The following is a 17,261-nucleotide window of genomic DNA, read 5'->3' on the forward strand; positions in this document are numbered from 1 at the left end:
GGTCTCTATAGGAAATGACAGGTAAACTGAGATTGGGTTTGTCTTCAGGTACAGTCACTGGTAGATCACTGGGAAGTTGGGGAAGGAGATCACTATTGACTTCCACACCAAGATCGACACTGGTCCTACATATCACTCATCCCTGGGCCCCGACAGACCAATGAGACTCCTCAAGGGGGCTACAATTCCTAGTTGATAAATATGACATTTTTCTTCTATCCCCATTAAATTTCTTTTAAATTTTAACCCATCTTTCTAACTTGCTGAGTTGTCTTTAGATCCTGATTCCATCAGCCAGTGTTACAGGGAGAAGTAATAGGACATAGTTGATAACAGGACCCATGAAAACTTGGGTTCATGTCTCACCTCTGACACTATTTTTAAGTAAGTCAAAGTTAAACTTTTAATACCCTCAGGCAACTCTCTAAGTTTTATAAATTATAAAGAAAGAGGAGACTAGCACTGATAGAGGGAGTTTCCTTTCCTGGGAGTACTCTTTTATCCTAAAAAAAAAAAAAAGTTCTTTGGTCATAGGTTCAGTTGTGTCAAATTCTTTAGGACCTCACTAGGGGTTTTCTTGGCAAAGATACTGGAGCGGTTTGTCATTTCCTTCCCCAGCTCATTTTACAGATGAGGAAACTGAGGCAAACAGGATGAAATGACTTGCTCAGGATCACACAACTAGTTTATAAGGCCATATTTGAACTCATAATGATGCATCTTCCTGATTGTCTGCCCACCACTCTTATCTACTGTACCATCTATCTAGCCCATGGGAGCCACTAATAAATGTCCTTATTGAATTGATCATCAGAAATCTTCTCAGTTCCCTACATGCAAGTGAGAAATGGGAGGAAAATACCCAGCATCTCCAGGCCAATAGTTGGGAAAAGGGGGCACTTGGGACTTTTCAGATAAGGAAGCTTGAACTGAGGAACTGGAACAAAGTTCTAGAAGGGAATTTAGAAGTTATTAAGTTCAACCCTCTCATTTTTCGGATAAGCAAGCTGAGGCTGTTACTTAGCTTATAAATATTCAAGGTTAGGATGAGAGGGCTCTTCTTGACTCCAAGCCTAGGGCTCTAGGCTTTTAGGTGATGCAGGGGAATGGAATTAGAAAGAGCTGTGCTCAAATCTGACTTCAAATCCTTACTAGCTGGGTGACTGGGGCAGTCACATTGCCTCATTGAACCTCAGTTTCCTCATTTGTAAAATGGGAAAAAATCATTCTGATCTCACAAAGTCATTGGGAGGAACAAATGAGATACTATCTATCTGTAAGGTGTTTTGCAGAACTTGGAAGGCATCATATAAATGTGATTATTATGTCTGATACCTGGGGGTCAATCTAGCTAAATATGGAAAGGGTCATCATTGGAAAATTGATTACAGGGGAAGAATTCTTTTTGGTCACAACAAATCTCACTATCAGTTATTCTTTTTTTTAAGTCGTTTTTTGAATTTTACAATTCCCTCCCCCCAATTTCGCTTCCCTCCCCCACAGAAGGCAGTTTGATAGTCTTCACATTGCTTCCATGGTATACATTGATCAAAATTGAATGTGTTGAGAGAGAAATCATCCTTAAGGAAAAAAATAAAATGTAAGAGATAGCAAAATTATATAATAAGGTAACTTTTTTTTTAAATTAAAGAAAATAATCTTTGGTCTTTATTTAAACTCAACACTTCCTTCTTTGGATACAGATAGTATTCTCCATTGCAGATACCCCAAAATTCTCCTTGATAATTGCACTGATAGAATGAGCAAGTCCATTAAGGTTGATCATCAACCCCATGTTGCTGGTATGGTGTATGATGTTCTTTCATCTCAGCATCAGTTCATGCAAATCCTTCCAGGCTTCCCTGAATTCCCATCCCTCCTGGTTCTAATAGAACAATATTATTCCATAAAGTACATCTATCACAGTTTGTTCAGCCATTCCCCAACTGATGGACATTCACTCAATTTCCAATTCTTTGCCACCACAAACAGGGCTGCTATGAATATTTTTGTACAAATGATATTTTTACCCTTTTTCATGTCAACTATTTTTTTAAAGGTTTTTTTTTTGCAAGGCAATGGAGGTTAAGTAACTTGCTCAAGGCCACACAGCTAGGTCATTGTCTGAGGCCTGATTTGAACCCAGGTACTCCTGACTCCAGGGCTGGCGCTCTATCAACTGTGCCACCTAGTCTCCCCATGTCAGTTATTCTTAATGCTGCTACTATTCACGATTCCATAATGCTCACTGGCATCTTGTTTGAAAACTGTTGGTGAAAAGACCATCCTGGAGCAAAGTACAAATCAAGGCAGAATTGAGGCCAAACTATGAAGACCTTCAAAATCACATGTGAAAAATGACAAAAATAAAACCAAAGGATTGAGTAAGGCATGATAGCAAATATAGGTAAAATAGCAGGTGTGAGAGGAAGAGAGTAGAATTAACTAAGGAATGAATTATAGGAAAGACATGGGTTAATGGGTGAAAGGGGAACCATTCAGAGTTGGAGCTATCAGTCTACCTAGAATGTGTTCTGCATCAGAGACAGTGTGGTATTGTGTAAAGACTCAAGAGGCCTGGGTTTGAATCCTACATTTACTAGTTTAATTCAATTATTCAGTTGTTTTTGATTCTTCATGATCCTATTTGGAGTTTTCTTGCCAAAGATCCTGGACTGGTTTGCCATTTCCTCCTCCAACTCTTTTATAGATGAGAAAATTGGGACAAACGGGGTTAAGTGTCTTGCCCAAGGGTCACACATCTAGTAAGTGTTTGAGACCAGATTTGAACTCAGGAAGATGACTCTTTCTGACTCTGGGCATGGCACTCTAGCCATTGCACAAATAATTTCATCTCCAAATGCAAATTTCCTTCTCTATAAACAGTTCTACCTCCTCTGCCTGCCTCTTAGGAATGCTCTGTAATTTAAAGCTTTGTAAACTTTTAAGTGCTTTATGTATTACCCACAGGAATATAGGCTTTTAGAACTAAGAAAGAACTCACTGAGTGGTCACCCACTCGCATTCCCTCATTTGACAGATGAGGAAACTGAGGCCTGGATTGAGGAAGTAGGATCACAAGAACAGGAGGTGGCAAAGCCAAGATTTATACTGAGAGGTCTTCTAGATCCAGTATTTTAAAAAGGTTAGCTTGAAGCTTAATATTCGGTAGTAGAAGAATCCAAGGTCAAGATTCCTTCCTCCCTCACTTCCTCATAGTTACTTCAGATGGACTTGTTTTCTTTAGTCTTGGGATTTGAAGAAAGTCAGGAAGTCCACTGTAATGAGCTGGGAAAAAAAATGTTTTTGAAGGAAAAAATTGGCCACACGATGGCGCTACAAGCCCTCAGTTTTCCCAAAGCTATCTTCAGAAATGGGGTAACATCAAAAATTTGGAAGGAAGGATGAAGAATGGACTTGATAAACAACCTCCTCTACCTATACAGATTAATATTCTCTCTCAAATCACATAGCTATTGTGTGGGTCAGAATCAAATCCTCCAGCCACCAAGATTAGTTCTCTATCCACAAGATCATCAGCCCCTTAGGTTTAGTGATTCTTTTTCTTTTTTTCACTCCCTGGCTGTATCTAGATATTCACTGAAATTCACTATCATTTGCGTGTCTTTGTGTTCCATGGAATTTCTTTCATTATTAGAACAACTTTCATCATCATTTAGTACATCATAGTCTCATTGCTTGAGACTCACAAAGTGATAAACTGTGCTTGTTGTTCAGTATTCTATTTTATTCACAAAGCCCAGTGTTCTTCAAACTTTCTTTTAATGTGCTGTTTCCCTAAGGATGACAGCAGCCATCAGTTAAATTACCCATTTGTTTGACAGCCAAAATATGGTCATGAGTTTAGTTTACTAATTTGCTGACAATTATGGAAATTACTTCATAAAATAAAAGGATTTAGAACTGGAACAAAGCTTAGTGATGGTCTTGCCCAATTTCCTTATTCTATAAATGAGAAAATTGAGTCATAAGAAGCCACTAGTCCAAGGTCACACCAAGGCTTGGGTCTGTAGCAGAAAACAATTAGTTGCTCAGTCATCAAATGGGGTTCCCACATTTGTTGTCAAAAAAGGTGGCAGCAGAAAGAACACTGACCTTTGGAATCAGAAGACCTAGATTTAGATACTAGTCCTCTGCCTCTTAATGGGATGAATTTGAACAAATCCCTTTAATTTCAAAGCAAACTAACATTATGAAATTCACAGATTTCTTGTGAGGAAAACACATTGTAAAGTTTAAAGCCCTAAAGAAATGTGAATTCATAATGAACTTTAGTCTGAATTAAACATTCCTACCTTGATTAGGGCTTTTATAGTCCCTGGAAGTAAATGAGAAGGTGTTTAATTTTCCTGTCATAGATCTTTTAGTAGGGACATTGCCTTCATCAATCCTTTCTCAGTCTGAAAGTGAAACTATCTTTACAGCTCAATCTGAGAAATGATTGCCCCTTGAGATAAAAACCATTAACGGGATTCTCACAGTGATTATGCCAATTGATGAGGGAGAAAAAAAATAGACCCTACCTGCAAGGAGTATATAAATGGTGGTGGATGGGTGAGAAGCAAGCTGTGGATTCAAAAGACTCTAATATGCGAGAAGAATAAGGTAAGGGTTGGGGTAGAGGAGGTTAGAGGAGGAGGATTGCTATTTAAGTTTTCACTTGTACAACAGGGGGAGTTTTTGCTCAAATCAGCACCTTAGGAGGGTTTGTAGAGTCTGGAGTTAGCAGGTAATGATGTAATTTTCAGATGAAGACTTAATGGTATGCTTATAAAAATCTGGGGATAATGGAAAACTTGAAAGGATAATTAACATATTGGACAATATAATTAAGATCCAAACATCTTGACAGAGCAGCACCATGGGCCAGATATAATGAGGTTAAATGTAATAGGAATAAATCCCTATTGAGTCATAAATAATCCTTTGGGTTCAGTATCTCAGCTCTACAAATGGGTTATGGGGAAAGCATGACCAATTATTGGCTCCTGTAAGAAAAATACGGAAATCAAAGTGGACCACAAGCTTGATGTGAGTGTGATTTGGCACCCCTCAAAAAGCTTTGTCTGAACTGTTTCATTTGGAATTAAGGATGAACTCATAATAACAAGTTTCTTTGCCTAAAATGGGGAGAAGACAGACACGGAACCTTCCAGGTACAGCTAGTTCCAGACTATCCACAATATCTTTGCCCTACCCCTTCTTCCATGGTAGTAATCCCAGAACACTAAATCTTAGCAAGTCATAGGTAGAAGCATCTCCACTGGGTGGTGGCATCTGAGAGTTAATTTCCCAGTAGACCAAAGTGTCTTATTTTTCAGAACCCTCAATGGGCTCAGAATTTTCATGGAATACTAGGAACTGAACCTCTTCATCCTAAATTAATGATCCAAATCGATCTGGTGTCCTTTACAGTTCAGCTACCTGACTGGCCTTCTTGCTTGGAATATACTTCCATCTCTCAGAATCCCTACTTTTCATCAAAGCTCAGCTCAAATGCACTGTCCATGAGATTTTTACAGATTCCCCCCAAACTACTCATTTTTTTTAACTTTTGTGTATAACTTGCATATATCTGGAGATGTATATCTTGCCTCCCTTGATCACAATTGAGAGTCTTGAGGTTGGGGACTAAAGTTTCATTTTTATCTTTGTCCCCAACAGTTACAATAGTACCTGGCAGATCATAAATGCCTAATAAATGTGAGCTAATTAGGATAATTTAATTTTTTCTGTTCCCTTGGAGAACTGCTGGTATAGAGTTTGCATCATTTTAGAGGCAAAGAGCACAGTGGATAGAGCACTAGACCTGGAATCAGGAAGACCTGAGATCAAGTCTGGCCTCAGACATTCACTAGATAGGTGACAGATCACTGAACCTCTGCTACCTCAATTTAATCATCTGTAAAATTGGAATAATAATGGCACCTCACCCTTTCCCCCTTTTATTGTGAGATAAAATGAGATACTATTTGCAAAATTCTTTGCAAATCTTAACATTATTGTTAATAGTTAATATTTATTTTGCTCTATTGTTATTTACTTTGATCTCTGCACAGAATCACAAAATGTTTGAACTGCTGGAAGGACAAGCCAGGTGCAAATTCAACCCTTTTATTTTTACAGATGATGAAACAGTGACTCAGATTGAGTAAGGGACTGTCCTAAAGTCAAACAGATAGAATCAGGACTAGATTAGATGTCTCATCTTCTGACTCCAAGTCCAGGTTATCTTTCCATAATGAACAACCCTGGGTTTCTCTGGCCCCAGTTAACTTCCTAGGTCACCATATCTTCCTCTTATATCCAGTTCATCTTTCTCTTCTTTCTGCCCCTTAACTGATCTAGAGACCCTCTGCCTCCTCCAGCCTCCAATGCTGTCATGGACTCTGAAAAGATATGACTTCTTGGGCTTAGAGATCATCTGCTCCTTATATTTACTTGACTAAGAAGAGAGCAGTTGGTGTCCCAGAAGGTGAATTAGATGGCGGCCTAACCCCCAGCTTGCAGCTGAGCCTTAGATGGGAAAGAAGACCTTGGGTCCAAATCCTTACTCTGCAAACAAATCCCTTTGTGATTGGGCTAGGTGGCCCTTCTGCTTTTAAATAAACTTGGTCTTGGTCTACCTCCATTATGGGCAGATATTTGGAAGAAGAAAGGAACAATTTTCCAGACTCCAAGTCCTTTGCTTCGTATGGGTGTGTCTAAGTTGGAGTTGCACTAAACTTTTCTCTTCAGCCTTTGGGTTCCCCAAACTTTCTAGACTACAGCTTTGAGATCCTTCAAAGTATAGTGGGAAGAACCCTGGATATGAAATCAAAAGTCTTGAATTCTGATCCTGATGCTTCCACTAACAACATGTTATTTTGGGCACATCATTTAACCTCTGCCTTAGTTTCCTTAACTGTAGAATGAGGGAGATGGATTAGATATCTTCTGAGGACCTTCTAGCTCTAATTCTTTGATTCTAAGGTCATCAAATACTATGATATCTTCCCCTGCCCAGGCTGATTTGGGATTTTTCTAGATGGGTATCTGAGCTGAAACTTGGCCAATTAACATTATATAAAGCCAAGTCAACTAGCCTTTGTCAAGTTTTTATTATTTGTCAGGCCTTGTGCTAAATTCTTGGCATATAAATATAAGCAAAAGGAAGTCGCTACCTGCAAGGAACTGAGGGAAGTCTCCTCATGCCCTGGTAGATGTGGGAATTGTTCCACTGACATTTTTACTTCAACCCTAGTTTGAGAAGAGACAACATATAGTAAAGTAGAGCACTGGCCTTTTTAGAAAGACCTGAATTGAAACGCTGCCTTAAGACATTTACAGTGAGACCCATAGCAAATCTTTTAATGATTTTGTTCCTCAATTTTCTCATCTTCCCATTAACCCATCTCAAGGATTAATGCCAGTTCTCACTCAATCCCTCTGTTAACAGACATACAGAGGACCTAGCTTCCAAGGAAGAGAAGGTAAGGTATCTTGCTCAACCTGAGGTGTGTAGAGGGAAAAAAAAAAACTTTCTATTTTCTATCTTAATGGAAAAGATGGGAGGAACCAACACTTAAAGGGGCAAACTGCACTTAAGGGATGTCAGGGATTGTGTACTAATTGTAAGAACCTCATCAATAAATTAGATTTAGAATTGGAAGAGAACTGGACTCATCTAGTCCCACCCCTTGATTTTGAAGATGAACTGATTGAGTTGTGTGACCTGTAGGATGTCTGATAGGATGAAATGCCATGAGGGGGTCTGCCCTGATGCTGGACCTACCATATCCTGAGATGTTGAACAGAACTATCACCGAGATAGGATCTGGCTTTGTATTGGTGGAATTTTGTATAGGAAATTGGATAAAGAATCAGAAGGGGGGATTCATTCAATCCATTAGCACAGATTTATTAAATGCTAGGTGCTGAAGAGACAAATACAAAATTGAGATAGTCCTTCCCCTCAGGGAGCTTATATTCTACTGTGGGAATACAGAATATCCACAGATAGGGAGGGTTACAATAGGAAGAGAATAAGCATTTATTTATGAAGTATTTACTATGTGCCAGCTTATACTAAGCACCTTACAACTATCTAACTTAATTTCATACCAATTCTTTTAGTACATTAACCCACTTAGTAGTTGAGGAAATTGAGTCAGAGGTTAAGTGACTTGCCCAGGATTTTACAATCTGAGACTGCATTAGAACTCAGATCATCCTGACTAGAGGCCCAGTGCTTTATCCACTGTACCACTTAGTTGCCTCTAGGGTGAATACAAGTTATATTAAAAATATATCATTTTTTTTCCCTCTCTTCTAAGGAGATAATAACAATTGAGTGAATCAGGAAAGGCATCTTGAAGAAGTTGAAATTTGAGCTGAGCCTTTAAGAAAATTAATGGCTTCAAGAAGAAAGAAGCTAAAGTAGAATTTTGATCATGGAAGATAGTCTATGTAATATGGAGCCTAGAGATAGAATGCCATATTTATGGAACAGAGTAGGCCAGTTTATCAGGACCATAGAATGTCTAATAGGATACAAAGCATAATCAGTCAGTCTGGAAAAAAGATAAACTGGAGCCAGATTTTGCTAGGCTTTAAATGCCAAACCGAAAATGAGTTTGTATTTTAACCTTAAAACAATGAGAGGACACTGAATCTTCTTTCACAGGTGAATGACATGATCAGACCTCTTCTTTAGGAATTAGGATTTTAGCAGCTATGTGGATGATGGATTAGAGATGGATGAAACTGGATGCAGGAATCCCCAAAAAAGGATCTGTTGTTGTAGTAGTGGTCCAGTTGTGAAATGATGGGGATCTGAACTGGGATATTTGTGGTGCAGAAAGAGGAAGGTTAGAAGAGATAGAACTAACACTTGTCAACTAATTGAATATGGGGGCTATGAGAATGACTCTTAGGTTAAAAACTTGGGGTTGGTGTTTTTTGTCCTATTTTCTTGTGATTTTTTTTGGGGGGATACAGTTAAATGACTTGCCCATGGTCATACAACTAATAAGTATCAAGTGTCTGATGCCATATTTGAACTCAAGTCTTCTTGACACTAGGACTAGTGTTCTATCCACTGTGCCACCTAGTTGCCGCTGTTCTTTTCTCTCAAAGAGGACCATGACATCAGGGAGGTGATGCCTTGACATTCAAGTGAATTGGATTTAAATGAGGGAGGGTTTTGAAAAACCTCACTTTCTCTTCCAGAACCTTCTGGGTCCAGTGACAAGATATAGTTCAGGAGGACTGGTTGCAATGGGAGACCTTGACCTTTTTAAGCTAAGGTTTTTAACTGAGGTTTTACTGAGCACAACACCTATTCATTGATTAAGGCTAGATAAGAGATGACTCAAAGAATAAGTTCTTTTACTTATACAAAACCTAACAACCCCCCCCCCCCAAAAGCAATCTGGGATTTCAATCAGGATTTCGGACCAAAATAGAAACAACTGCTATTTACCTTCACTCTGAGCCAATCTGGGGCAATTTGGGACCAATCAATGAGAACCAGAGTGATTTGGGTTTAAGTCATGATTTTTTTTTTAGTTTTTTGCAAGGCAAACGGGGTTAAGTGGCTTGCCCAAGGCCGCACAGCTAGGTAATTATTAAGTGTCTGAGACCGGATTTGAACCCTGGTACTCCTGACTGCAAGGCCGGTGCTTTATCCACTATGACACCTAGCCACCCCAAGTCATGATTTTAAAGAAGGAAATCTAGTTGATAAACCCCAAGCTATTTTGTGAGGTTTCTCAGCTATCAAAATTTTTATTCCTTTGGGCAGTGCCCACAAGTAAAGTTGTATGTGAACAGAGAGGAGGAAAGGGAAGGGAAAGGAAAAGAAAGAAAAGAAGAAATAAAAAAAGGATGAATGAAATAAAGGAAAGAAAAAAAGGAAGGAAATAAAGATGCAAGGAAGGAAAAACAGGTGTCCTTGACTGAAAATAAGACTGTTAGAAGAAACATGAATTTAAGAGAAAATTTATTTTTTGGACACATTGAATGAGAGGGATCTCAGACAGACTGTAAGCTCATTGAAAGCAGATTCATTTAATTTATTGATGTATATTCTCCAGCACCTAGCAAAGTGCCTGACATGTTGGAGGGGATTAATAATTGCACACTTGAGTCAGGTGGAGCTGTCCAGAAGGCAGGTGGAACTGTCCAGCAGGCAGATAGGTGAAGCTCAGTAGAAAGATGAAGGTAAGGTGAAAAGTTCTGAGTCTGGGATTTAGGAAACTTGAATTTGGATTGATTAGTGTCATGATTTTGGTCAAATTCCCTTCTCTAAGCCTCAGTTTTCTTCTTTGCAGTGTGGTGGTGGGACTGGCAGACACATACAGACTCTTTCCATGCGTTGAGAGTCCTAAGTATATTCTAAAATTAGACTTTGAAAAAGCATTCTTTAAAGACAGAATTAAAAGTTTAAAACCCCACCTGTCTCTTTTTACAGTTGTCTAAAAAAAGATTGTGTTATATTAGAATACCTGAATAATACATGATCTTCATTTCATGGCTCCCATTATTCCTGGCAGGATGAATAAGGGGGGTATTTTTCAGAAAAGAACAGCTTCCCATTTTTATACTTTGCTATTTATAGAATTGAGGACTTTTAAAAAATAATGAGGACCCTGCATGGACTGGAGAATGGCCATTTATAAGCTGTTCTGGATTCAAACCGTGGAGGCCCTGAAGAAGGCTCCTTCATGCCTTAATAGCCTTGAGCAAAGAAACCTCTTTCAGCATGGGACAATATGCTTCAAGGCTCTAGACTTGGACCAGTGTAGCTTCTGGATGCCTCCCCTCTGTAGTGAGTTCCCTAGGGCTTCCTGCAGGAGCCAGTCACTCTTTAATAATTCATACAACTCCACAATCTGCTGAACTCCTCTTCCCTCTGGTTGTATTTTTTTTTTTTGTAGGGCTTCCTCAGCAGCTGCAGCATCACTCAACGGGGCAGAATTCTCATTTGGTAGAACATGGGCAACCAACCCCTCCTGTCTGGCAAGTCAATCAAATGCCAAGCTCTGTAATTCCTTCATTTACTCATGTTGCCACTATCCTGGTACCAATCCTCAATTCTTTTCTTCTTAACTATTTCAATAGATACCTACCTGCTCTCTCTGTCCCAGCCTCTCTCTTCCCATATCCATCTTGCACAAGCTGCCCTGAGTAATCTATGGACCTCTATGATTACATCATTCCTCTTAAAAACCTTTAATGGCTCCTCATTGATAATTGAATAAAATATAGATACCTGACTCTGGCATTCATTCTGTCTCCTATATACCTTTCCAGTCTTATCTCAGCTTTTTTCCCTTCAAATATTATATTCCAACCAAACTTGTTTTTTCTCCTTTACCGACACAATTGATCCCTCATTACTTGAATTTCTCCCCATCTTTATCTGCTGAAGTGTCCCTAATTTTCTTTAAGGCTCAAATCTGGGACCACCAAATCTCCCTGTTGAAACTGATCACCTCTTCCTCAAATTTCTCATAGTTCATTGATTCTCTTTAGACTCATCACCTTCTTTCTATCTATGATTGTACCTTTTTTGTGTACAGTCCTACTTTAATATGAATTATGACTCATCTAAAGTGTTCACCTGTATTCAAATTCACACTATTTGAAGTTATAATTAGGTAAAATATTGTCTTTGGTTCTAACCCAAAGGAAACATGCAGTGCAAATTCAATTGATGCCACCACTTCAAGGAGATTCATTATTCACACTAATCTCCTGTACTAGACTATTAGCTCCTTAAGGTCAAAGATTTTTTTTTCCTCTTTGAGCACAAAAGCCCTGCACATAGCAAGCACTTGATGAATATTAGTTGAATTGAATTGGCAGAACTATTTTGGCTGAGCTAGGTCTTTTAGAGGGGAGCTTAATTGGATTTATGAGAAATGTATTTGTGTTAAAAATATGTGGTTTTGAGGTGGCTAGGTGGCACAATGGATAGAGCACCAGCCCTGAAGTCAGGAGTGCCTGAGTTCAAATCCAGCCTCCAATACTTAATAATTATCTAGCTGTGTGGCCTTGGGCAAGATACTTAAGCCTATTTGCCAAGCACAAACCTAAAAATAAAATAAAATATATAGTTTTGTATTAAATAATTTAATTGGTTTCATCCATTGTTGGTTGTAGTTCTCATCCAAGTGATACTATTAAGAAAGCAGTAGTTGGTTCCTGAATCAGTAACCTAAGAAGGCTGAATATGGTTGTCTGGAAGTCTTGCAAATCTGACCAAGAAGGCTTTAATTTAATCTGAAAAGGGCAAGAGAAGGAGAAAACTGTCATATAGGGATTGGCAATTATCATATAATGAAAACAATAAACATATCCAGTAATGCAAAAAAAAGAATCCAGTAATAAAATCTGTACACTCAGGTGACTACAGACACATGAACAAAAGAGAATAAATTAACAAGGGAACTAGGCAGCTTAATTCAAACTGGAGGCAAACTGGACCTTAGATGATCCCTGGTGGGAATGTTACTCATGACTGGAATATTGTGATGGAAAGATAAAATTTATTCAAAAAAATAGAATATTAGGGGTGAAGTAGTATTGCACCTTAAGATGATATGCTGTGAGAAAATCCAGGAGTTAGAGGGAAGAAATATAGTGAAAATATTTTAGGTGAAAAATCTTTTTCTTTTTTGCAAGGCAAATGGGGTTAAGTGGCTTGCCCAAGGCCACACAACTAGGTAATTATTAATTGTCTGAGACCAGATTTGAACCCAGGTACTCCTGACTTCAGGGCTAGTGCTTTATCCACTGTGCCACCTAGCCTCTCCTTAAAAATCTTTCAAAGAAGACAGATTGGAATATTCTGGAGCAAAAAGAGGCAGATTGATCATAAGCCTTGCACCAAATATTTCCCAATTATCTAGACATAAATCATAGTTTTCTCTTTGCCTGAAGGAGATCAGCTAATAATTTTTTGACTTGCCTTAATGATGATTTCATCACTCAAACTCTGAAGAAACTAATGGAAGGAATTTCTGTTCTTGATGAGGTTCTTATATTATTCAATCAATCATGCAACAAACATTTATCACAAATCCAAGTATATACCATCATTATGTTAGACACTGGGGATATATAGGCACTAATGAAACAGGCCCTGCTCTCAAGGGAGAACTAGTTGCTAGACTGTATGATGGGAGACTGGGTGGGGGTTTAGTAGGTGGGTGGGGGGGAGATAAGGAGAAGGACTGACCACTCTATATTTGAATTTATAATAAGGAAGGATAAAAAAGTTAGTCTGGCATAATCAATCATGCATCCTAAATTTTTAAAAGCAGATTTCAAAAGGTTTTAAGAAATATTGGGCAAAATTCTTTGATCTAAAATTCTAAGGGGAAGACAGCTAGGGAAGGATGAGAAGCTTAACTCATCAAAAGTTCCCCCCCCCTACCCCACCCCACACACTTTAGAGATCTTCAAGCATTGCCTAGGTGACCACTTGCTGGTAGAGGAGTCTTGTTCAGGTACTTTTTGGACCAGAAGATAATCACTTACTACCCTTCTAATTTTGAGAATTTGTGATCTCATGAAATTTAAGTGTGTCCAGATTTATCTCACAAATTGCGCTGAAGGGGTTATTCCCTTCCTGTTCCTATTTGTCTGTCCTAGTATCTTTCTGAAATAGCCCACAGCCAGCTTAATTTTTGCCAAAATAGAAGGGGTAACCTCAATGAGTAAGGAGTTATCATCATCCCTGGAGGGGTTTGAGCAGGCTAAAGTGGGTACTTCCTGATAGCTTCTGATTACTTTGAAGAGTTTTCCCTGGCTTATAGGGATTGGAACCACCATTTTATTTCCTAGATGTAGAGAAAGGTGTAGTGAACTTCAGGGATGACCTCTTTGTCAGATTGAATGATTTTGAGATAATGGGGGAATATTATCCCATTCACCTTTAAGTATTTCCTTCTTTGTCCCCTAGTGGTCCCCTAAGAAGTACAATGTTAGAAGAAATGTGTATCAGAAGTTCTGTGCTATCCCTATCACTTACTAGCTCTATGAACCCAAGCAAGTCATACATGATGGGATTTAGACTTCTAAGAGATACCACATGACCTAATCCCTCACTCTTCAGATATGCAAAGCAAGATGAAAAATCAACTCTCAATCTCACACCCCTTCAGCATCCCCTGCCCATGACTCCTTCCCACTAATTGGAGGGGAGAGAGGATGGATCTTGAAGAGCTCCTCCTTAATGCTCTCCCATTTAAGGAAGGCAAGCAAAGAATTCACCTCATTTTTCCATTTGGCTGAGCACCTGGACTTCATGATTTCCAGACGCTCATCATTCTGCAAAGTGAAGTCAACCCTGAAATGCACACTTCTTTAGATCATTTTTCACCCTGGATACAGGACCCTCCCCACCTCCTGACCTTGGCTTTTCAGTTTCTTTTTATGGGTTGTCTTTTCCCATTAGCTTGTGATCTCTTTGAGGGCAGGGACTGTTTTATGCCTTTCTTTGTATCTCCAGCACTTAGCACAGTAGGAGCTTAATAAATGTCTATTTACTATGTGAAAAATAGATTCAGTTTTGGGAAGGAACTCGCCCAAGGTTGCATAAATGGAGTGTGGCAAAACCACAGGACTTTCGACTCCAAATTCATGTCTCTTTCCACCCTCATACTGTCTTCCACTTTTGTTCACACATATGTTTCCTCATCCACAAAATGGTGGGGTTGGATTAAGCACCCTCTGAAATCCTTTCCAGTTCTTATAACTAGGAGCCTATGAACCTCTCCAGGCTACTCTATTTCTGAAGCTGCATATTCTCTTTGTTTCTATGGGACTAAACCCTAGAAAATGTATCTTCAGGTTCTGGAGTGTTTGATGAAAGTGGGGAGAAAGGACAGAAGGAAGTAGGTGATGGAAACCATTTATCAATGGCAGGAAAAGAGCAAAAACAATTTGGGATTCTCGGTTGCTCATTTCTGAGCCCCTACATCTGAGCAGACTTAGGGGTCTGGAAATATAGAGAGCAATAAAAAGTAAAAGTAGTGGGATTGAGGCATGCTTCCCTGGAGAGCTTTGAGAGAAAGAGTGCCTAAGAGCTAGGTGTTCCTGAAGATGTCATATGATTGACAAAGGATTTAGATCTAAAAGGGTGCTGAGAGCATTTAATCTATTCTTCTCATTTTACAGATGAGAAATTGAGGTTCAGAGAAGGGAAGGTACTAGCCCAAGGCTTCCCCTTTAACTCCTTAAGCCTAGAAACTCTTTTTGCTTTTCTTGGTTTCCTCATTGCTGGCACAGAGCCTGAACATAATAGGTGCTTATTTAATACATTCTTTTTGACTTGAACCTTGGCATCCTTTACAAGTTAAAGAAAACAAGCTCAGCTATGGTGGGAGAAAGGTACTGGACAAAGCCTTGGGTCTACAAGGGATAGCAGGAGGTGCTATCCTCGGCCCATGGTGCTGAGAGAGGGAGTCCTGCACATGTAGATTTATGACTTAATTGAAAAAAAAAAGCCTCTGTTCTGTGAGAGAGCAAGATTGAATCTATGCCAGAATGTCAGGCTAAAAGGAGCATGGGGACACCTCCTTCAGTTACAAAGCCAGAATACTGTCTGCTGTCTTTAGGGGAAGGTGGAGCAAAGCAGAAAAGTTCCAGGGCACTGCCTTTGTCTCTGCAGAGAAATAAGGCAGCAAAGACATGATGGGTTGGACACCTGGTCATGGGCAATAATAGTAAAAAGATGACAATACCTCACAGCTGGGCAGATTCCACAAAGCACATTACTGCTTGATGAGCAAGATCCTTGCACCCCCCTCCCTACCAAGGTAAACAAGGCTTGTCTGGGGAAGATAGCATGGTGGAATAGTCAGAAGACCCGAGTTCAAGTTCATTTCTGCAGTTTTCTAGCTTTGTGACCCTGGGTAAGTTATTTCCCTCCTTCTCATTCAGTTATACTATTTGTAAAATGAAGATGAGAATATTCACTTTACTTAATTCACAGGGTCTCCTGGTGCAGTGAATATATACATACATGCATATATATATGTATGTATTATTAAAAATTCATTATTCATTTATTTATAGCATTTTTTCTTTTTAAATTTTGAGCTCCAAATTATCTCCTTTCCTCCTGCGCCTCTACTACCCACTGAGAAGGCAAGCAATATGTTATCAATTATACATATAAAGTCATGCAAAAACATTTCCATATTAACCATATTTCAAGAAAAAGCAAGAAAGTGAGAAAATGATACTTCAATTTACACTCAGAGTCCTTCAGTTCTCTCTCTGGAGGTAGGGCAGCAGTTTTTCATCATGAGTCCTTTGGAATTGTCTTGGGTCATCTTATGGATCAGAGGCGCTGAGTCTTTCTCAGTTGATGACCATTACCACATTGCTGTTACGGTGCACAGTGATCTCCTAGTTGTTCTTTACATCAAATCATAAAGGATTTGCTATGTTTTTTTTCTGAAAACAACTCCCCTCATCATTTCCCAAAGCACAATAGTACTCCATCACAATCATATGCCACAACTTGTTCATCCATCCCCCATTGATGGACAACCTTTCATTTTCTAATTCTTTGCCATCAAAAAAGAGCTACTATAAGTATTTTTGTACATATAAATCTTTTTGGCTTTTTCTTTGATCTCTTTGGGATACAGAACTTGTAGTTAATGTTGCTGAATTATTTCCCTATTGGATAAGATAGATTTGCATATATAACCGTGTGTGTTTGTGTGTGTGTGTGTGTGTGTGTGGTATCCTCTGTTTCATTAAATGCCTATTCTCTCTCCTCCCTCCCTCCTCAGAAGGGCTATACTTAGTTTTGCAAGGTTTATGATTTTTTTTAGGTTTTTTTTGCAAGGTAAATGGGGTTAAGTGGCTTGCCCAAGGCCACACAGCTAGGTAAGTATTAAGTGTCTGAGGCTGGATTTGAACCCAGGTACTCCTGATTCCAGGGCCAGTGCTTTATCCACTGCACCACCTAGCTGCCCCAAAGTTTATGATTCTTGATGTAATCTTATATCCTTTATCTTTCAGAATATCATATTGCAAGGGCTCCACTTCTTTAACATGGAAACTACTAAATCTTGTGTGACTTATTGCTTAAATTTTTTTCTCTTTGATATGGGAGCTCTGGAATCTTTTCATTTTGGACTCTTTCAGGAAGTATTTAGTAGATTCTTAAATATTTTTATTTATTTTTCCAACTACATGCAGCAATCTTTTTTTTTTTGCAAGATTTTGAGTTT

The sequence above is a fragment of the Macrotis lagotis genome, chromosome 3 (genome assembly GCF_037893015.1).
Source record: "Macrotis lagotis isolate mMagLag1 chromosome 3, bilby.v1.9.chrom.fasta, whole genome shotgun sequence".
Taxonomy (NCBI): Eukaryota; Metazoa; Chordata; class Mammalia; order Peramelemorphia; family Peramelidae; genus Macrotis; species Macrotis lagotis.